This window comes from Leucoraja erinacea, chromosome 6 (assembly GCF_028641065.1).
Source record: "Leucoraja erinacea ecotype New England chromosome 6, Leri_hhj_1, whole genome shotgun sequence".
NCBI classification, from domain to species: domain Eukaryota; kingdom Metazoa; phylum Chordata; class Chondrichthyes; order Rajiformes; family Rajidae; genus Leucoraja; species Leucoraja erinaceus.
The window spans coordinates 47498238-47522441 of record NC_073382.1 but is presented as its reverse complement, the minus strand read 5'-3'; the positions used below and the strand labels follow the sequence as shown (position 1 = coordinate 47522441).

Below are 24204 nucleotides of genomic sequence, written 5' to 3'. Positions count from 1 at the left end.
TACTATGTTTCCATATCTGCTGTCCTGTTCCGGGACATATGACAATAAAACACTCTTGACTACTTTTATAGATCAGATTAGACAGTCATTCCTATTAAGACTAGTGACATCAGGGACCTGTAACTTTGGCAATAAAGACTTCAATAACTGCCGTTGTTAAGCTTTGTCAATGCAGTTCAAATAACAAAGTTTATCCAAGTATTACCTCGTCAAACTGGATTTCAAAAGAGAAAATAATAAAATGTGATGTGGTTGAGACAATTCTATATCCAAACAGCATCGTACATCAGCCCAGCTGCACAGCGAAAATGAATGGTGAAAACTTGAGTTAATGTAGGTTCATTGTTATGTAGGTTCGTTGTTTGTACTAATAATCAATATCATTAGTAATAACTGCAGCTTTACTATATTGATTTAAGATATGTCCAGAATCTGATTAAACTCAATTGCTCTGTAAAGTGGCATAGCTGCGATTTGGGAATAGTTTGAATATTTCCTTGATTAGAGATAAAAGGGCTAACGTTTAAAGAAGATGCACAGAGCAAGTTGTGTTTTGCACAGAAGGTGGGGTGGGTGCCTGGCACACACTGCCAGAGGTGATGGTGGTGAAGGCAGATATGACAGTGGCATGCAGGGAAGGGAGAGATATAGATCACATGCAGACTGAGATTTTGTTATTTTGGCATCATGTTCGGCACAGACATTGTGGGCCGAAGGGCCAATTTCCATGCTGTACCCCTAAACCAACAGGCCCTTCAGCCCACACCGAATAGCAATCACCCTTACACTAGTTCTACCCAGCATACATGGGATAACTTACAGAAGCCAATTAACCAACAAACCTGTACACCTTTAGAGTGTGGGAGGAAACTGGAGCACCTGGAGAAAACCTACGCGGTCAGAGGGGGAATGTACAAGCAACATCCGGAGTCAGGATCGAACCCGGGTTTCTGGCAAAAAATGGTAACTGCAGCATCGCAATGCTTTCTTCACTTACACGCCAGTCTAGATTCGGTTCTCATGTCTAAAAGTGGGACTAGGGGCCTAACCTATTGACTGTACCTCGGGACATGTCAGAATAATCAACTCAACTAGAGAAGCCAAGATGAAATCTAATAAAAATATAAATCGCAAATACTTATTGGAAGTTATCTAATTTCTCAAGAACATAAAGATATTGCAAACTAGAAGGTAAATTCACCCCGTCAAAAGGTTACTTGTAGACTTATTATAGCTATCATTTTCTAGCTCTAGTAAAATGTCAATATTTCCAATTATCATTATTTTCTATTTTTCTCCCCATTGTATATTATCCAGTTTATATTTGAGAATTTTGCCTTTCTTTTGTTTTCACTTAAGGTTTTATTGATTTTTCACAGAGATATATACAGAACAGTGCACCACCATCACCACAAATAAAACAAAATAAGAAAAACAACAATCAAAATAAAATAAAAAAATAAATAGGGAGAAAAAGAGGTAAATAAATAAAAAATGGGATTAACTTACATGGTGGTTCACTTACAAAATTAAAAAAAAATTAAATTGATTAGTTATCTGGAGATATTTCAATATTCGCATATACATACCATCTAGTTCAATATAACACAGCCTTCCCAAATCTAGCTCGGCATTTATCTAGTTGGTGTCATTGCTCAAATAAACGGACCATTTTTATCAGATCTTCTCAAATGAATTCTCCTTGACTCTCAAGGAATATGTCAGTTTCTTCATAGTAAAGATGTCTTGCACAATTTCTAGCCACTGTTCCTGTTTTGTTTTTTTTTCATTAAGCTACTGCCTGGTAATGGCCTTCTTGCTGCAAGCAAAACTTTAATCAAATAGGTATCTTCTATCTTTACAATATCTTTAATGTGCCCCAGATACATCACAGGGCAGGTATTTGGGATTTTATAACCCAAGATATTTTTAACAGCTGCGTTAACATTTTCCCAGTATGGCCTTATCTTTACACTGTTCCAGAAAATATGCAAGTGGTCTGCCTCCATACTCCCTCCCGTTTAATCAATAAAACAGCAACAGTGTTGTTGTACAGCAAGTTGATTTTTATTTTGGGTGTTATAAAAAAGCGAGTTAGATTCTTCCAGCAAAATTCTCTCCATTCTAGTGAGTCTGTGGATGAACATTGTGTTTCACACATTTGATACCATTCTTCTTCTGTTATTTGAATTTTTAATTCTGCTTCCCATTTTGTTTTTATGTAGATCATTGATTCTCCCTCACTTCCCACTAGAGCTTGGTAGAAAGCAGAGATGACACGAGACCCCTTCTGTTTGTATGCATCCACAATCATCTTGAAAATATTTGAAGTTTCATTTAGTTCTGGCCTTATCTCTTTTGTAAAGTAGTCTCTTAATTGCAAGTATCTAAGACCATACTTTGACTTTAAATCTTGGAAGCTCATAAACTCGCCATTTTCTGTAACTGTATAGATTGCCGTTGTGCTTTTTTGTGCCCATTCTTTGAATTTTGAATCATACACCCCTGGCTTAAACTTTGAGTCATATGTGAACCACTTCAATTTGTATTTTTCCACTATAACATTCCGTATTTCTAACATAAATGCTACTATTGGATCCATAGCATGTCTCAAAGCCCCCTCAACATTTGTCTCCCACCAAAATCTGGGTCTGCTAACCCTGTATCTCCCTTTCCATTTTTTTCCATCGAGATTCATAATCAGGTCTACACCAACAAGCCAGAGGTCTGAGTTGAGCTGCATAAAAGTATTTCCTCAGATTTGGTAAAGCCATTCCACCCTTGCTTTTCGGCAGTTGAAGTGTTGTTAGTTTTATTCTTGTTTTTTTTGCTTTTCCAAATGAATCTAGAGATCATCTTATCCCAGGTTATGAATTTGTCTCTGGGAACATTAATTGGGAGAGATTGGAATAAATATAGTAGTTTAGGTAGGATATTCATTTTTAGCGTTTGTATTCTGGCACTGAAGTCTAGAGGAAGGGTAGGCCATCTTTCAACATCCTTTTTGATGGTTTCTTCAATTTTGTTATAATTAGTTTCAAACACGTTGGAAAGTGTTTTGGTTATAGTTACACCAAGATACTGCATCAATTTTGAATTCCATTTCAGATTATATGCATCTCTGATTTGTTGGAATGGAGAATAATTCAATGAAAGAATTTCTGTTTTTGTTATATTCAGTTTATACCCTAAGTAGTATCCATATGTTTCAAAGAGGTTCATTAAGTTTGGGAGACATATATCTGGTCGTTCAAGAAAAATAATGGCATCACCAGCGAAAAGAACAATGATATGTTCTTTCCCCCCAATTTTGACCCCCTGCAGGTCTTCTCTCTTCCTTATTGCTTGTGCTAAGGGTTCAACATACAAAACGAAGAGAGTAGGAGAAAGACAGCATCCTTGTCTTGTGCCCCTCTCTAACTGGATCCTTTTTGATAGGTTTCCATTTACCTTAATCCTAGCTGTAGGCTCCTGATATATTGTTACACCAAATTACATCTTCATTGAAACCAAATCTCAGTACTTCATATAAAAATACCTAACTAACACTATCAAAGGCTTTTTCTGCATCTAAACTGACCAGGACCATATTTGTATCCTTTTTTTGAGCATTATTCACAATGTGAAGGGTTCTTCTAATATTGTCTTGTGTTTGACACCCCCTAATAAATCCAGTTTGGTCTTCAGTAATCAGATCTGGTACAAAAGTCTCTAGTCTTTTGCAAATGATTGAGGTAAATAGTTTGTAGTCTACATTTAAAATTGAGATTGGCCTGAAATTTTTACCATATAACCATATAACAATTTTACATTGCTCTTTGTCTTTGCCTTCCTTAGGTAAATGGTAATAATTGCTTCCTTCCATGATGGGGGAGCCCTGCCCTCTTTAGGGGTCCAGTTAAAGCAAGACAGGAGCAGAGGTGTTAGCTCTTTCTGAAAGGCTTTGTACCATTCTGGTGGAAACCCATCGCTCCCTGGTGATTTACTAACCTTGAGCCTACTGATTGCAGCTTCCAGCTCCTTAACCTCAGAATTTCGCCTTTCTAACATGGAATTTTATTTCTCACTCAAGAGCCAAAGAGCTGTATCTTTCTGTGCACGTTAAATTAATTAAGAACTCAGGAGTTGCCATTGCTTACAAGGGACAAAGGTAAATTTTGGCCTATACAAGCCAAAATGCAGTAATTCTGGCTAATGCTTTCCTACTGTTTCTTGATAGACTACTTTTTCTTTGCAGCCTTATCTTTTATTCTGTTATAGATTTTACGTCGATGTAGTAATCAATCCGTGCTCCTTAACAAAGGTAAAAAGCAATGCCAAAAAAATATCTATTTTTTTAAGAAACATTAATGATGAAAGTCAATACAACAATTTGACTGACCAAAGATAAAAATGAAATAAAACAACTTAGTCTGAGTACATACGAAACACACACTGCCAACGCATCATCTTAAATCATTTGTCCTTACTCAGACTTAATGGATGAAGTGCATCATAAACCAGTTCCAATTTCAAACAAACAGTTGCATCTGCTTTTAAACTCTATAATACAGCTCACCCAGTGAAAATTTAATATCAGGTCTTTACTAATTTACTTATTTATTTTGCTGGTTATAAATGGTATAGCTGGATTGAAAACAAACACAAAATGAAAGTTTAACTAGGCCAGTCTGGCCGTTGTACCCGCTCCATTATTTAATGAGATTATTCAGGACACGAGGGCCTGAGCCACAGGGAGAGGTTGAGCAGGCTTGGACTTTATTCCTTGGAACACAAGAGGATGAGGGGTGATCTTATAGAGGTGTACAAGCTCAAGGGGGAAATAGATTGGGTAAATGGACAGTCTTTTACCAAGAGTAGGGAACAGAGAACCAGAGGACATAGGTTTACGGTGAGGGGGGTAGGGAGGATTTAAGAGGAACCCGAGGGGCAGCATTTTCCACACAAATGGTGGTGGATGTGTGGAACAGACGCAGGTACTATCAAAAAACATTAAAGAGACATTTGGACCGGTACATGGATAGGATAGGTTTAGAGGAATTCCTACACTTCAATACCCAGTTATTCTATTTGATTCCTAGGGAATTCCTTGACAAATCACTAAAATCAATATTGGTTGTGGAGCCATCTGAATCATATTTCCGAAGCGCTGCTCAAGTTCACTGAAAACTAGAATAGACTAAACCGTTTATTCTCTCCATAATAACTAATATATGTGTAGAATATGACCGCTGTATGCTTGTAGATTAAAATGGGATGTTTTATGGGATAAAATACCATTAAAGAAACAGCTCCTTGAACTGGCACCAAAGAACTTGGGCATGATGAGAAAGAGGAGAGGGAAAAATTGACACCCAGTCCAGGAATCAAAAAGAGCTAAATATTAAAGACTCAGAAGAAAGGAACTTGTATTAGCAGGAGACGAGAACTAAATCAGACAGATGCTTATGATCTAATCTGTAATGCAAATGGAAAACTAGCAACACTAATTGTATCCTCTGGCCCTTAGGTTGCAAGTGATAACTGTTTCCCCACAAAATCACACTAAACGATCTCCATCTGAAATTTTAAATGACTGAAGTCATTAATTAATTATATTCCATTAACAGTAACTCGGATTATCCACCATATTATTATTTTTAATAGTAAATTAAAGACGACAGGCCCCGACCCAAAACATCACTTATCCATGTTCTCCAGAGATGCAGCCTGACTTGCTGAGTTACTTCAGCACTCTGTGAAATGTGACCTATCCATGTTCTATAGAGAAGCGGCCTGAGAAGGCTGAGTCACGGAGCTAAAATGTATTGCCGGTTGCCCCGGGAAGTCAAGGAAGAAGAACAGAAAGCCTGGGGCACCATTGCCAAATCTTCTCAGGCTACTGAGAGTTTTAAGGAGGTTGATAAAGTGCTTTTTTTTTAATGCAGGGAAGGCAAAATGGAAGAAGGGTCTCGACTCGGAAGTGTCACTTACTCCTTTTCTCCAGAGAAGCTGTCTGAACCGCAGTCTGAAGCTGAGGTACTCCAGCTTTTTGTGTCCATCTTGTCCAAAAGGGGAGATCTAATTAAGTATAAAGTGGACAAAAGTGCAGGAGTAACTCAGCAGGTCAGGCAGCTTCTCTTGAGAACATGGACAGGTGACATTTTGGGTTGAGACTCTACTATCAGTATTGAAGAAGGGTTCCCACCCAAAACGTCACTGTTACAGTTCGCATACCGTCCGAACAGATCCACAGACGACGCAGTCTCCCAGGTTCGGCACACCGCTCTCCCTCTCACCTGGACAGCCAGAAGGGGGGCTATGTGAGAATGCTGTTCATTGACTTCAGATCAGCCTTCAATACCATAGTCCCCACCAGACTTGCTGAGAGGCTGCTGAAACTGGTCAAAGCTTCTTCCCACAGGCCATTAGGACTGTAAACTCTTATCTCACCAGGGACTAATTTACTGTACCAATTTACTGTTGTGTCTTTTTTAAATTGCTGAGTTTTTTTCTAATATGTAAATACTGTTCTATTCTGTTCCGTAGTTTTTTGCACAATCCGTAGGCATTGCCACTTTCATTTCACTGCACATCTTGTATGTGTATGTGACAAATAAACTTGACTTGACTTGTCTCCAGAAATGCTGACTGACCTGCTGAGCTACTCCAGCACTTTGTGTCCTTTTGTGTATATGCTGTTTTTTGTTTCTATCTTGTATAAAGACGAGAAGCATAGAGAGAGTGGGCAAGGAGTGGAGAGGATGAAGCCACTTCTCTTTAGCAATGAGGTCAATAACCAGGAAGGAACTGATTTGGGATATCTGCTGAAAACATTAGGAGGGAACTCAACGAGAAAATATTTTCATCAAGGGTGGCAAAGGTTTAAAACCTGCCAACTCCAACGAGTGGTGGAGACAGAAACCATACAAACCCCCCTAGAGATGCATCTGAAGTATCATAATCCACAAAGTTGAAATGAAGCTCCTCTTCAGCCAGCAAAGATACAAATGGTCTCGTTCTGTCCTGATGCATGATTTTGCCTCGAACCGTCGACCATTCTATCCGCCCCACAGATGCCACTTGAACTGCCAAGTTCCTCCAGCAGATTGTTTGTTGTGAGGCCAGATTACCTTGTTCTGTTTTTTAGATTTTTTTTGGATTTAGACAAACAGCGTGGAAACAGGTTACTAAGACCGCGCTAACCAACGATCACCCCGTACACCAACACTATCCTACACACTAGGGACAATTTATAGTTTTTACTGAAGCCAATTAAACCACTAACCTGTGTCTTCGGAATGTGGGAGGAAACCGGAGCACCCGGAGAAAACCCGTGCGGTCACAGGGAGAACGTGCAAATTCCATACAGAAAACACGTAGTCAGGATCAAACCCGGTTCACTGGTGTGTAAGGCAACAACTCTACCACTGTGCCGCTGTGACGCCCGGTTTAATGAATTTCTTCGATTCAAAGTTGAATGCTGCTTTGCATTTTAGAAACCATATTTAATAATCTCAGCATTTTAAAGCAACGTGCAAACAGTAACATTTGTGCTCATCCGTGAGGGGGTTTTGGTAGAATAAATATATAAGTTGACTCTTCTGGAATACAAATCACCAACCAAATGTCACAAGTTGGGAAGAACCAAAACTGGAACCGGAGGAAAAAGGTGTATTTTACTTCGGAGTCACGTAAGTGACTACGTGAAGACCCCGTCAGTACGCATACGTGTCATATCGTCTATCGCATTGCGTTCTGACAGGGTGGACGTGATTCTCCTGCCAGTAACAGACCTGAGCTAAGTTTTTTAAAACACTTTTCAGATTTAAATCTTCTTGCAGGAACCTCTACTTAGAGGTCCTGCTAAAAGTCCGGGGCGAAGTCGGGACGGAGGGGAGACCCCAGTCACAAACTTCAGGAAACCCCGGTCACGGGGAATTCCACCCACGACCCTAGGCGCTCGGAAGACCGCGGAATGCGGGTAGCGAGCGACGGTGAATTCACCTTTGAGCCGCTGGCGGTAGAACCAGCGGCTTCATATTGGTGGAGAACCCGCTCGGGAGACCGTGGAATACGGGGAGCGGGCGGCGGTGGATTCGCCTTCGAGCCACTCGCGGTGTAGCCAGCAGCTTCATATTCATGCCGGTGGCACCTGGGGAAGCCGCTCCATAGACTGCGGGATGCGAGGAGCGGACGGCGGTAAGTCGCTTACTGAGCCGCTGGCAGTAAAACCAGCGACTTCATATAACCCCCCCCCGACTTTGTAAATCGCGGCTATCCCTTTTACAGGGATGGGGGGAGGGGGGTTATATGAAGTCGCTGCTATAAGGGACCGCGGAGAAAAAGCTCGGGGGAGAAATAACCCGCAATGGAAGCCTTTCTACAAGGACCACAGAGGGAACCCCAGCTGTAACAAACTACGACCACGAGACCAGGCTCGGGTGGAGCGTTGCCCCGCAGCAGAAGGTTTTAAAAAGGACATGCAGGTAAATTCCTTACTCGAAGGTCGTTTTGTGCTATTTTGTGAGAATATGTTACAGGAATGGAGCGCATCCAGACTGACTGCGGAGGACCGCGGAATTGCGGGCAGTCAGCAGCGGTAGGCTGCACCTGGATCGCTATTGATCAGCAGTCTCCGACCTGGCACCTGCACAGTCGGAATCGACACCACAGACTGGTGGGAAGGCCAAGCAGAAGTCAGACAGGCCGAAGACTCTGACGAGTTGGGCTGTGAAGACTCATCGCCGGCGGGAGCAACTGTGATCGCATATCCCGCGTGGAGCGGTTGATGGAGCAGAAGCTCCAATGTGACATGTTCCGTTATATGGAGTCTAGTCACCATGGGGTCCTAGGACGCCCAAGGCAGCACCTTATTGAGGGCTGCATAATGCATCTCCCTCGACAGAGGGGAGCATTAGGAGTCACTTCTGGGCTGATTCTGAAGACAGGGGTTTAGCTGAAGATGCCACAAGTGTGCAGGGGGTGCAGGAACAACACTACCAGCAGCCGGAGCTCGACAAGTGGCCGTCGGGTTCAGGAAGGCCACATCATCACGCAAGACCTCACATCTTCGAAGGCAGCACCCCTACGCAGCCACCAGCAAACCACGATGAACTGAAGCTGATTAAAGCTTGAAGGCCGTACAACCAGGACAAAGGTCTTTTTTAGGCCACAGCCCAGAACGGCCTTCCTGGATGATGCGCCAACCCCGTACTCGAGGACCTCTACCTCCCAGGAGCAGGTGAAAAATCATGCCCACATGTTTGAGGCAGCTCCTGGGTCGTGTTGCATAAGTCCTCCCATTCGGATAAAGGTATGGAGCCACATCGATGATGTCTCCAGTCACGGATACAAGTTGGTAATATTAAACTGGTTTGAATATTTACACTGGTTTGGGATAATATAAGATTAGTTTATACTGAACACAGGTATGGTTGGAGTTGCCTTTCAAGGCAGGCTCACAAGAATGGGATGTGGACTGATCATTGTCAACAGCCTCAATCCGCATGTGCAGTATAGACTTTTCTGAATAACTTCCATGTGATCATTTCCTCTCACAGGGTTGAAGATATTTGAAATTTAACTGGATGAGGCAATGATACACTCAAGCATTGCAAAATGGGCTAACTCCAGTTTCCAGATTATTTACCAAATCACTACTATCAGTGCTTCGACTGCACAGAGCTAACAAATAGGTGACATGGCCAATCTGGATGATATTGAAATTTTATTAAATTAGCCTTATCAGCCACATAGCTATATTTAAGAAATTGGTTCACACCCGTCCAGTTAAATTTAAATTAAGTTGATACCAACTGAAACTATTGATTATTGGGATACAATCATCCATTTATTTGTCTGGGATCAGCTCTGAGACAAAAAATTAGACCTCTGCTATTTTCAGCTGAAACTATCAGTCACAATGATGGACTGCTTTGCTCCACTAAAACCTCTCATCCGTAAATTTCAGTCATTTCCAAACTGATGCTTTTGCCCAAAGATGGGTAATTTACTAATACCATCTCTAGTTACGGAGGCAGATGGGATTAGCATGAGTTATCAAGTGTTCAGTCATGGTATCAACTGCCAATGGACACCAGGTGCATTCTGTGCATTAAAGGGTGTGTGGATATGCATAAACTGCATGCACAAGTCCAAGGTGATACACTTTGGTGGTGGTATATGTTAATCACAAAGGTACAATCAAATCAAAATGATAGTTTTACCAAACTGCATTTAGCACTGGTGTATTATTATGCAAATTCAATGACAACACAGAATGAATGTGTGATCACAAAGTATTTAATGACATTGTGGATCGATGGGACACTAACTATTGAGATGCTTGCATCCAGGCTCAATCAACAGTGAACGAGGCATATTAGTGGCGAAGGGTGCATTCTCGCTACACTAGGGAGGAATGTTCTTTTTTGTCTTCCTCCATTTGGCCTCAATAGACGGGTCTTGCAAAATTCAGCAAGATTCCCGCTTCCGGGTTTCATAGTGCCTGCCTGGATTATATACCTATGGCTCCCGCTGAGGCGAAGAATGAGCATAAAACCGTACATGGTTATTTCCGGATAAAAAAGATGCTGGTTCAGTTGTGATGTTGAAACCATCATCTTTATGATATAATCAATTCATAGACTTACATACTCTGAGAGATCGTTCCTGCGGCTCAGGTTGTCAAACCATAAGCATTAGGAGTGCTCACTACAGATTGCAGGGATAGCACCAAATAGCAGCATTCTGCATAGAAAAAGGGAAGCATTGTTTATGCTTCCTTACGTTTAACTCAGCACAGATGACTGACACATTGAAATTCAGTCTTATGGGATTATAACATTGTTAATATTTCATTACTGTGCCTGAAGTACCTCCTCATCATTTGGCTGCGGAGAACATAAACCACTCTGTCCGGTCTCACCCTCTGACATCTATAATATGAAGGTATCGTCAACTTAAAACCTCCCAGGCATAAGGACGCAGAGATATGGGTTATTAACATTGTACTACGTCACTTCGCCGATGGGCACCAGCAACATCCCTGTCCATGGTCATACTCACGTACTAGTGATCATGCCATGGTGCTGACTACAACGCTACGGGTCCAGTCATTGCTACAATGGATAGGATGATCATATCTGCAGGCTATAATAACATGTTTTGTTAATGATTAGTCAAGCAGATTAGACAGGGACACAAGACCAAACTGGATGTTGCATATCCCATGGACCTTGGGTTGTGTGTGATCATGCATCTACACTAGTATGTCAAGGTTCCTAAGAACCTTATAGACTCTGACAGCTATATTGTTAGTTACATAAAACCTCGTTAGAAGGAATCACTACGAAGCTTCAACAGATGGTTATATGGGTCTGGCATATACAGGAGTGCACATTGACATTGAGTCTCACTCCACCAGGACCGCTATACCCCAGCAGCAGGGATGGACCACATCCTAGCGGTTGCAGGATGCTCAAACTATTGATCTGTCCAAATATTCAGAATAAACCTATTGGCAGATCAGGGGTATTTGCCAACTCTATGTTCGGTATGGTTCATACTTCCTCCAGCTTGAGGGAGGTTACTATTGCCACTATTGTTCATTAATAGCACCAACATGTCTATATCTATGTCATGTCTGAATGCATTCTTAATGTTCACTCATCATTGGCCTACTGATGCAGTGTATGACGCCTGGACCCGTTTCCACGGCATGAAATCACAGAGCTTTAAAATCTTCACGTAGTCACTCACGTGACTCCGAAGTAAAATAGTAAGATTAAACGAGAACTTACCAGTTTGAAGTTTGATCTTTATTTTATAAGGAGTAACGTTGAGGGATTATGTGCCCTCCACGCCCACCCTGGATCATAAAGTTCAACTGGTATTCTATTTCTCTAATCTTACTATGTTCAGTTCATTTACAGTTGTCTGTGATTTCACACCGCTGCTTTAAAGATTGACACACATGCGTAATGGCGGGGTCTTCACGTCATCCCTCAATGTTACTCCTCATAAAATAAAGATCAAACTTCAAACTGGTAAGTTCTCGTTTAATCTTACTATTCTTCCCTCCCGCCTTCAACCCATACAGAGTATACCAGATCTTGATCATCAACTTTAGCAATAATGAAAGCAGACTCCATGGGAATTTTCAAAAGTCCATTGGGTATGTGCTGGTTGAAAATTATGGTTGCAAAGTTCATAGCTTGGAGGAGCAGAATTAGGACATTTGGCCCATCAAATTTACTCCGCCATTCAATCATGATTGACCTATCATTCCCACTCAACCCCATTCTCCTGCCTTCACCCCATAACCCCCAACACCCATACTAATCTATAATCTGTCAATCTCTGCCTTAAAATGATCCATTGACCTGCCCTCCACAGCCGTCTATGGCAAAGAATGCCACAGATTCGCTATGCTCTGACTAAAGAAATTCTTCCTCATCTCTTTTCTAAAAGGTTTGTCTTTTTACTCTGAAGTTATTGCCTTTGGTTCTAGACTCACCCACTAGAGGCAACATCCTCGCCACATACACTCTATCCAGCACTTTTGCTATTCGGTAAGTTCCAATGAAGTATCCTGCTGGGGGGAGATGGTGGAGACAGATACGACAGTGAAATTTAAGAGACTTTCAGATGTGTACATGGATATGCAGGGAATGGAGGGATATGAATTATGTGCAGGCAGATAACAGTTGGGCTTGGCATTAGGTTTGGCACAGACATAGAAACATAGGTGCAGGAGTAGGCGATTCGGCCAATCAATATCATCATGGCTGATCATCCAAAATCAGTACCCTGTTCCTGCTTTCTCCCAATATCATAGATACATAGACAATAGTTGCAGGAGTAGGCCATTCGGCCCTTCGAGCCAGCACCGCTATTCAATGTGATCCTGGCTGATCATCCACAATCAGTACCCCGTTCCTGCTTTCTCCCTTGATTTTGTTAGCCACTATAGCTATATCTAACTCTCTCTTGAAAACATCTAGTGAATTGGCCTACACTGCCTTCTGTGGCAGGCAGAGAATTCCACAGATTCACAAATTTCTGGGTGAAAACATTTTTCCTCATCTCAATCCTAAATGGCCTACCCTTTATTCTTAAACTGTGACCCCTGGTTCTGGACCCCCAACATTGGGAACATTTTCCCTGCATCCAGCCTGTCCAATCCATTAAGAATTTGATATGCTTTTATAAGGTTCCCTCTCATCCTTCTTAATTCCAGTGAATACAAGCCCAGTCGCTCCATTCTTCCATCATATGACAGTCCCGCCATCCCGGGAATTAACCTGGTGAACCTATGCTGTACTCCCTCAATCGCAAGAATGTCCTTCCTCAAAATAGGAGACCAAAACTGCACACAATACACCAGATGTGGTCTCACCAGGACCCTGTACAACTGCAGTAGGACCTCCTTGCTCCTATACTCAAATCCTCTTGCTATGAAGGCCAACGTGCCCTTTGCTCTCTTCACTGCCTGCTGTATCTGCATGCTTACTTTTGGTGACTGATGTACAAGCACAACCAGGTCTCGTTGTGCCTCTCCTTTACCTATATAATCATATAACAATTACAGCACGGAAACAGGCCATCTCGACACTTCTAGTCTGTGCCGAACACGTATTCTCCCCTAGTCTCATCTACCTGCACCCAGACCATAACCCTCCATTCCTTTCCCGTCCATATAACTATCCAATTTATTTTTAAATGATAAAAACGAACCTGCCTCCACCACTTTCACTGGAAGCTCATTCCACACAGCCACCACTCTCTGAGTAAAGAAATTCCCCCTCATGTTACCCCTAAACTTCTGTCCCTTAATTCCCAAGTCAATCTAATCTGACACCATTCAGATAAGCTGCCTTATTGTTCTTGCCACCAAATTGGATAACCTCACATTTATCCATATTATACAGTCCTTGTAGGCATGTTTTTGTGCTTCCCTATTCTATGTTCTAAAGCAATGCATTTTGTGCTCTGATTGCAGGTGGTACTATTAGTTTAGTAGTTTATCATTGTCACGTGTACCAAGGTAGAGAGAAAAGCTTTTTTTGCAATGTGCTATCCAGTCAGCAAAAAGACAATACAGAATTACAACTAAGCTGTCCACAGTGTACAGATACAGTGGTAAAGGGTATAACAGTTAGTATTATGTATATCGCCAGAGAAATTTGCATAAAGTCCAATTAATGGTAGTTTGAAAATCTCCAATGGGGTAGATGAGAGGTCAGGACCGCTCTCTAGCTGCTGAGAGGATGGGTCAGTTGCCTGATAACAGCTGTGAATAAACCAGCTATGATTTACTGGCAGTAATGTCCTTATTTCCCCATGTCACATGTCATAATAAAGTATGAATCAAACAACCGTACTCAGCAAGGCAACTTTGGACATACAGGGCGGAAACAGGTCCTTTGGCCCACCAAGTCCGCACAGACCAATGATCATCCCGTACACTGGCACTATCCTACACACTAGGGACAATTTACAATATTTTACAGAAGCCAATTAACCTATAAATCTGTACGCCTTTGGAGAGTGGGAAGAAGCTGGGCACCCGGAGAACACCCACATAATCACAGGGAGAATATACAAACTCCATACAAACAGCACCGGTAGTCAGGATCGAACCCGGGTCTCTGACAAGCAGCAACTCTACCACTGTGCCACTGTGCCGCCCTTACACAAACTTGCACCTGAAAAGTCCGAACAGCTCAGCGGAAACGATGAGTAACTCAAACTCATCCACCATAATAGTGCTCAGGTTACTCGCTCCTTTGAGAAAACGAACAATGACTTACAACAAGGCGCTTGCTTCCAGTACAGTGCTAACATGCTGCTGGCAGGTGATAGCTCAAAGGACAATCACGTTCATGATTACCATTCACACTCGGTACATATAATCACATTGTGACAACAATGTAATAACTGCTGCATTTCTTTCAATGCAAATATGCATGTTCACCTTTACGCTTTCAGGAAGAACTAATGTCTACATCAGATGAGATGGATTAGCATGCCATTGAAAGATTACCACCAGCAACTGAACAGATATGTCACCATCAGATTATTAGCTCCACTGCAGAAGCAACACAAGCAGCGATTATCTCTTTTCAATATTACAGAGCTTGCTAATCAGTATGAGTTGTACCGGCACAGGCGATTGTAAGCATTAGCACATTCTGCTGATACATAAGTTCATAAATTCACAGGTGCAGAAATAGACAATTCGGCCCATCGAGTCTACTCCACCATTTAATCATGGCTGATCTATCTTTCCCTCTCAACCCCATTCTCCTGCCTTATCCCCATAACCTTTGACACCCTTACTAATCAAGAACCTGACAATCTCTTTATATGCCCTTGTCAGACCCAAGACTGCGGCTAACGCAAGATCATGACTTTGTTCTCCCAATGATTTTCCTTCTGCATTGCAATAGGAAGGATGTCATTATGCTGTAAAGAGTGCAGAAAAAAACCTATGAGGATGTTGACAGGACTCAAGGGCCTGAGCTATAAGGTTGAGCAGACCAGGACTATTCCCTGAAGTGCAAGAGGCAGAGGGGCTGTTAAATCTTTCCCCTCTTGCCTTTAAACCCAGGTCCTGTGGTTTTTGATTCCCATACCCTGGGAAAAAGACTGTGCATTCACCCTGTCTATTCCCCTCATGATCTTGTTACCCTTAAAAAAGATTGCCCCTCTGCCTCTAAAGGTTTACAAGGTTAATTCTGTCAGTGGTAACAAAATCATCGTTTAGACAATTGACAATAGGTGCAGGAGTGGGCCATTCTGCCCTTCGAACCAGCATCGCCCTTCAATGTGATCATGGCTGATCATCCCCAATCATCCCCTTTCCTGCCTTCTCCCCATATCCCCTGCTATCTTTAAGAGCCCTATCTAGCTCTCTCTTGAAAGTATCCAGAGAACCGGCCTCCTCTGGCAGAGAATTCCACAGACTCACAACTCTGTGTGAAAAAGTATTTCCTCATCTCCGTTCTAAAACCCTTATTCTTAAACTGTGGCCCCTGGTTCTGGACTCCCCCAACATCGGGAACATGTTGTTTAAGAAGGAACTGCAGATGCTGGAGAATCGAAGGTTACACAAAAAAGCTGGAGAAACTCAGCGGGTGCGGCAGCAGCTATGGAGCGAAGGAAATAGGCAACGTTGCGGGCCGAAAACCTTCTTCAGACTGATCGGGGGTGGGGGGCGGGGGTGGGCGGGGACAAGAAAGGAAAAAGGAGGAGGAGCCCGAAGGCTGGGGGATGGGAGGAGACAGCAGGGGGGCTGAGGAAGGGGAGGAGACAGCAAGGACTAACAAAATTGGGAGAATTCGGTGTTCATGCCCCCAGGATGCAGACTCCCCAAACGGAATATGAGGTGCTGTTCCTCCAATTTAGGGTGCTGCTCGCTGTGGCCATGGAGGAGACCCAGGACAGAGAGGTCGGAGACGGAGTGGGAGGGGGAGTTGAAGTGCTGAGCCACCGGGAGGTCAGCTTGGTTATTGCGGACCGAGCGGAGGTGTTCGGCGAAACGATCGCCCAACCTTCGCTTGGTCTCACCGATATAGATCTGCTGACATCTAGAGCAGCGGACGCAATAGATGAGGTTGGAAGAGATGCAGGTAAACCTCTGTCGCACCTGGAACGATTGCTTGGGTCCTTGAACGGAGTCGAGGGGGGAGGTAAAGGGACAAGTGTTGCATCTCTTGCGGTTGCAAGGGAAAGTGCCCGGGGAGGGGGTGGTACGAGAGGGAAGGGAAGAATTGACAAGGGAGTTATGGAGGGAGCGGTCTTTGCGGAAGGCAGATAGGGGGGGAGGGGGGAGATGGGAAGATGTGGCGAGTGGTGGGGTCACGTTGGAGGTGGCGAAACTGACGGAGGATTACTTTTTGTATGTGACGGCTGGTGGGGTGAAAGGTGAGGACTAGGGGGACTCGGCCCTTGTTGCGAGTGGGGGGATGGGGAGAGAGAGCAGTGTTGCGGGGTATGGAAGAGACCCTGGTGCGAGCCTCATTTATGGTGGAGGAGGGGAACCCCCGTTCCCTGAATAATGAGGACATTTCAGATGTCCTGGTGTGGAACGCCTCATCCGTGGAGCAGATGCGGCGTAGACGGAGGAATTGGGAGTAGGGGATGGAGTCCTTACAGGAAGCAGGGTGGGAAGAAGTGTAGTCCAGATAGCCATGGGAGTCAGTGGGTTTATAGTGGATGTCGGTCAGAAGTCTATCACCTGCAATGGAGATAGTGAGGTCAAGGAATGGTAGGGAAGTGTCGGAAATGGTCCAGGTGTATTTGAGTGCCGGATGGAAGTTAGTGGTGAAGTCGATGAAGTCAGTCAGTTGTGTGCGGGTGCAGGAGGTGGCACCAAAGCAGTCGTCGATGTAGCGGAGGTAGAGGTCGGGGATGGGGCCCTGGTATGTATTGAACAAGGATTGCTCGACGTAACCTACAAATAGGCAGGCATAGCTGGGGCCCATGCGTGTGCCCATAGCTACGCCTTGTATTTGGAGGAAATGAGAGGAGTCGAACGTGGTTATTGAGGGTAAGGACCAGCTCCGCTAGGCGGAGGAGAGTGTCAGTGGCTGGGTATAGGTTGCTTCTCTGGTCGAGGAAGAACCGGAGGGCTTTGAGATCATCGTGGTGGGGGATGGAGGTGTAGAGTGATTGGACGTCCATGGTGAAGATGAGGGGGTGAGGGCCTAGAGAATTGAATGCGCGGAGACGACGGAGAGTGTCTGAGGTGTCTTGAACATAGGTACGGAGGGATTTAACCAAGGGGGATTGGATGGAGTCAAGGTATTTGGAAATGAGTTCGGTGGGGCACGAACAGGCAGAGACAATGGGTCTTCCGGGACAGTCAGGTTTGTGGATTTTAGGGAGAAGGTAAAATCGGGCTGTGCGGGGCTGGGGAACGATGAGGTTGGAGGGTCGGTCGGGTAGGGCATTGGAGTGGATGAAGTCGGTGATGGTGCTGGAGATGGTGGCCTGGTGCTCGTCAGTGGGGTCATGGTCCAGGGGTAAGTAGGAGGAGGTGTCCGAGAGTTGGCGCGTGGCCTCAGCTTTGTAGAGATCGGCGCGCCAGACTACCACAGCACCTCCCTTGTCAGCGGGTTTGATAACCAAATCTGGGTTGTTGCGGAGTGAGTCGATGGCAGAACGTTCATGTGGTGAGAGATTGGAGTGAGACAGGGGAGTGGAGAAGTTGAGGCGGTTGATGTCGCGACGGCAGTTATTGATAAAAAGTTCTAAAGCCGGAAATTGGCCACGAGGGGGGTTCCACGAGGAGGGGGTGCGTTGGAGACGGGAAAAGGGGTCATCAGTGATGGGCGAGGACTCCTTCCCATGGAAGTACGCTGTGAGGCGGAGGCGACGGTAGAAGCGCTCCAAGTCGTGGTGGGCGCGGAATTCATTGAGGTGGGGACGGAGGGGGACAAAGGTAAGACCTCTGTTGAGGACAGACCGTTCGGTGTTGGAGAGGGGGAGGTCGGGGGGGATGGTGAACACCCGACAGGGATGGGGGTTGGGGCCGGAGGAAGGCAGCTGAGGTGGGGACGAGGCGATGTGTGGTGGGGGGGGGTGGTGGGTGGTCAGGGGGGTGGGGGGGAACATGTTTCCTGCCTCTCGCGTGTCCAAAAGCTTAATAATCTTATATGTTTCAATAAGATACCCTCTCATCCTTCTAAATTCCAGAGTATACAAACCCAGCCGCTCCATTCGCTCAGCATATGACAGTCCCGTCATCCCGGGAATTAACCTTGTAAACCTTACAGGTGCTGCCTTACAGCGCCAATCCCGAATACAGGAGCTGCCTCTAAAGAATTTGTACGTTCTCCCCATGACCGCATGAGTTCGCTCAGGGTGCTCCGATATCCTCCCACTCACCAAAGATGTACAGGTTTATAGGCTTTGGTAAAAATTGTAAATTGTCCCTAGTGTGTAGGATAGTGCTAGTGTACGGGGGTTAATGGTCTGCGCTGAGTCGGTGGGCCAAAGGACCCGTTTCCTCATTGCATCTCTAACTAATACAGGTGTATACATTGATAAGATTTATTGAAAGGTTTTTCTTAAGTTAATTAAATAAAACCTAATTGTTGAAACATTAAGCTGTCCAACATACCTTGCAACAGCTTAGAATGCCAGGAAACAGGCCATTAGGCCTAACTTGCCCACGCCAACCAACATGCCCCATCTACAATAGTCCCACCTACCTGCGTTTGGCCAAAATATCCCACGAAACCTACTCTACCCATGTACCTGTCAAAATGTTTCTTAAATGTAATAATCATTTAATAATCTAATCAATGTGTAGAATCATTTGCCCTTGATACCATAACATATGTTGGTTAAATTAGACATCTTGCATCAAACAGACAGTCTCTGACAAGCTGCATCATTGGAAGATGTCACAACTTTTCACAATTTTCCTTTCATTAATAATGCACATGGGAAAAACTATGCCAGTGATGTATTTGCTGAGCTCATCAATATCTCTTGTGGAAAATGGATCACTTCTAAGAGGGTCAGGTCACATCAAAGAAAATAATTGGTGCTAAAACAAAGGAAATGGTGTGCAAAACACAAAGGAATAATGACGTCTGCCAATGTAGTTCTGCTATTTCTGTCAGATTATAATGTTTGAAATCTAGAACGAGAATGCATGTTTTAAAAAAGTTTTAAATGTAAAACTGAGCATGTGATCATTAGTATTAGTATTTCATTAGATTTTTTTAATTCAAATCGCTTTTGATAATGGATGCCTCTAAAAAAAGAATCAGTCTAAAGAAGGGTCCCAACCCGAAACATCACCAATCCATATTCTCCAGAGATGCTGCCTGACCTGCTGAGTTACTCCAGCATTTGTGTCTATCTCTGGAATAAACCAGAATTTGAAGTTCATTTTTATTACTTTTTTTTAAAACTCATGATAGAGGGTAACGATAGATTTTCAAAAAACAAAAGCCGACATTAATTCGTTGTCGGACACAAAGTGCTGCAGTGACTCAGCAGGTCAGGCAGCAACCCTGGAGAACATGGCGAGGTGAAGATTTAGGCCAGTTATACAGCATGCAGACAGGCACTTCAGCTCAACTTGTCCATATTGACCAAGATGCCCCATCTAAGTTAGTCCCATTTTCCCCGCATCACTCCAAGGCTTTGCAAGTCAGCAGTCAGTCAGAATCTTTTTCCACGGGATGCTAAATTCAAAGCTTTAAGATGAGAGGGGCAAGGTTTAAAAGGAGATGTGCTGAGCAGTTTTAATTTTTTTAAATTATACACAGGGTGATGAACACCTGGAACTCTCTGTTGGGATGCAGATACGATAATGGCATTTAAGACACTTTTGTATAAGCACATGGGTACGCAAGAAATGGAGGGATATGGATATCCGCAGGTAAGTGATGGTCTTGGCATCATGTTCACCACATACATTGTGGGCCGTAGGGCTTGTTCTTATGCTGTACTGTTCCATGTTCTACATTGACGTGAAAAGTTTGGAAATGTTTCATAAATATTTAGTTCCAATAGTGAAATGCTACCGGCATTTAACTCAGTTTCTCAGTCCTCAGATATTGCCGGTTCTGCTATATTCAGTATTTTCTACTTTATTTCAGACTTTTTGCTTCTGCAGTTTCCGAATTTTTATTTCCTACCCTTGTATCCACAGCAAATGTGTTAATCTTGTTTCAAATGTCTTCATTTATATCAAATGTAAACAGCCAAGGACCCAGCCCTGATCCCTGTGAAACACCACTGCCAATCAGAAAAAAACATTTAATCTCTTGTTTCCTTTTAGCTGACATTTTTTTATTTTCACAGAACAATATATGTGAAGAAGTCTGAAGAAGGGTTTTGGCCCGAAATGTTGCCTGTTTCCTTCGCTCCATAGATGCTGCCGCACCCGCTAAGTTTCTCCAGCACTTTTGTCTACCTTCGAATTTCCAGCATCTGCAGTTCCTTCTTAAACAATATATGTACAAATGTTTTCTAGAAATCTAATATTCTGCAGTATCTCCACTGGTCGATTTTATTCATGTATAGTTTAGTTTAGAGATACAGTGTGGAAACAGACCCTTCGGCCCACCAAGCCCACTAAACACCCGTTCACACGAGTTCTACCCTTCACACCAGGGACTATTTTTGCAGAAGCCAATTATCCTACAAACCCGTACGTCTTTGGGATGTAGGAGGAAACCCGAGCACCTAGAGAAAACCCACGTGGTCACAGGTAGAATGTACAAACTCTTTTCTACACAATGGAGGGTGGGTATATGGAGAAGCTGCCAAAGAAGGTAGTTGAGACAGGTACTATAACAACATTTGAAAAGACATTTGGCCAGCAACATGGACAGGGTCGGTTTAGAAGGGCATGGCCCAAATGTTGGAAGGTGGGAATAGCGTAGATAGGACATTGCAAGATCAGTCAGCATTGTAGATAGTCAGCATGGGCAAGTTGGGCCGAAGGGCCTGTTTCCATGCTGTCTGACTGTTTCTCAAAATGATATATCTGCTCTCGCATTGAGGTTGTAAAAGGAGAAAAATCGTTGAGTTTCTGCAATGCATCTTTGTATAATATTTAACCAAGATGTAGCAGTCTCATGTAAAACCTCCCTCAATGATCACCACCCCTGGGGAAGTGGGATTGTTATAATCTGGTTTCTTAAAAATACATATAAATAGAAAACGGATTCACAGTAGTTACAGTAAATAGACTTATTCTAAAATTATGAGCCTTAATTAGTAGATGTTCTTAGCTCCAGCTATTATTAGTTTACAAGATCAAGTAGTTACTGAAACACAGTTGTTAATCACAGACCAGGGGATTTTGGTCAGACTGCAGACAGACATTTAAAATTAGATACTAGTATTTTATTACTTAACAAGAAAGAAATTGCACAACTGCACCACAGGACAGAGGTATAAGGTGAAGGGGGAACATTTAATAGGAACTTGAGGGGGAAGGGGGGAATACACACACACACACGATGGGTATTTAGAACGAGATGTCAGAGGAGGTAGTTGTGGCAGGTACTATCACAACGTTTAAGAAATATTTGGATAGGTACATAGATAGGATAGGTTTAGAGAGATATGGGATAAATACAAGCAGGTGGGACTAGTGTAGATGGGACATGTTGGTCGGCATGGACAAGTTTCCATTCAGACTTCCACATGACTCAATGACAATTAATTTGTCTTTTTTTTTTTAAAGTACTAAAAATAAAATAAAATCCCTCACGTTCTTTACTTTAGACTTTAGAGATACAGCATGGAAATAGGCCCTTCGGCCTACCGTGTCCACGCCAACCAGAGACCACCTCATACACGAGCACTATCCTACAAACTGGGGATAATTTACAATTTACAGCAGCCAATTAACCTACAAACCGATACGTCTTGGAAAACCCACACCGTTACAGGGAGAACATACAAACTCTCTACAGACAGTACCCATAGTCAGGATCGAACCCGAGTCTCTGGCGCTGTTAGGCAGAAACTCGACCGCTGTGCCACTGTGCCGCCCCTTTTTGTTAGTACAGCTAAACTATTGAATTTATACAGGAAGTTAATTTTCATTTGATGAGTTATCACAGGATGTAAAAGCTGGAATACTTTTCAATGTCCATCAATACTCACTAAACATGTGCCAGAGGGAATACTAAAACAAACAATACGAATATAGTGGTTGCATTCACCAAATATTAATATCAATGTAAATGAGCCAATAAAAAAACATTTACAGTAATTCATCTAGCATCTGTTGTGTTTAATTCCAAGACTCCAGTGTAGAAACAAAACTAAATGATAGATGACCTTATTTTTTTCATTTCTAGAAGCTAATTCCCATCCATTTGTTGTTTAGATTTTGTTTGCCACCCCTTCAGATCCAGACCCCTTCAGACTGGTTGCTCTTTAGGCAGCTGCGAAATGCAAGCACAGTTGCAATTAGAAAAGCCAAAGCTGATCATTTCCTTACTGAAACTTCAAATAACCTAAACAATCCGTTGAAATTCTGGAAAACCATTAAATCAATAACTGGAAATAAAAATGTTATTGAGCTACCTCCATGCATTGTCAAAGACTCTACCCAAATTTATGAAAAGGCTGACATGCTTGGTTGTTTTAATGAGCATTTCATTGCCTCTGGTTCACTTTTCAACTCTCAATACACAGCTCAGGGCTCCTCTGCTTGCTCTGATAGTAGTTGTTTTTTTGAGGGACAAGCCTTTACTTTTGACGCTGTTACACTTTCAGAGGTGCATAAGGCCGTGAGATGTTTAGACACAAAAAAATCAGCAGGTCCAGACAACCTTGAGCCTTACTTCCTAAAGTTAGCCGCTGATTTTATTGCATTGCCTCTGACTTATCTTTTTAATCTATCCCTGGAGACAAATGAAATTCCCCTTATTTGGAAATCTGCCTTTGTTCTCCCACTGTTAAAAGGGGGGGACCCCACTGTGCTAAACAACTATAGGCCCATCTCCAAACTGTCTGTTTTAATTAAGGTGCTGGAATCCATTGTAAACCAACAACTGAAGGACTTTTTATCGACTAACAGTATTTTATCTAAATTTCAATCTGGTTTTAGGAAAAAATATAGTATGTCAACAGCTGCTTTAAAAGTAGTAAATGATTTTATTGAATTTTTAGACAATAAGCAACACTGTGCAGCCCTTTTCGTTGACCTATCAAAGGCTTTCGATACTGTGGATCATGCCTTATTGTTACAAAGACTATGCAGCATCGGTTTATCTGATCAAGCTGTCTGTTGGTTTAAAAACTATCTATCAGGCAGATCCCAGTGTGTGCGAGCAGAAGGTATTACTTCTAGCTCTCTTAACGTATCCAAGGGTGTGCCACAGGGATTGGTTTTAGGACCTTTATTATTTACTATTTATATTAATAGTCTAGATCATAAAGCTCCAAACGCATATTTTCACTTTTATGCTGACGACACAGTGATATATTGCTCTGTCTACCCCAAATCAGGCTCTCTGTCAGCTCCAAACTGCTTTTAACACTGTGCAACGTAACCTATGTGATTTAAAACTTGTTTTAAATGCTGACAAGACAAAGCTCATGCTGTTCACTAAAGCTAAATCAAAGCCCTCGGACCTCCTTCCTATCACCACTTTGCAGGGCTCTGTGATTGAATCTGTGTCTCAATATAAATATCTGGGAATTATAATTGACGATTCTCTCCCTTTTAAA

General features: G+C 43.0%; 1 protein-coding gene across 3 annotated transcripts in view; it reads right to left on the bottom strand.

Moving 5' to 3' along the window:
• atp8a2 (ATPase phospholipid transporting 8A2) overlaps positions 1–24204 on the bottom strand; it is a 279344-nt gene that overhangs the window by 217671 nt on the left and 37469 nt on the right. The gene's annotated exons all lie outside the window — the stretch shown is intronic.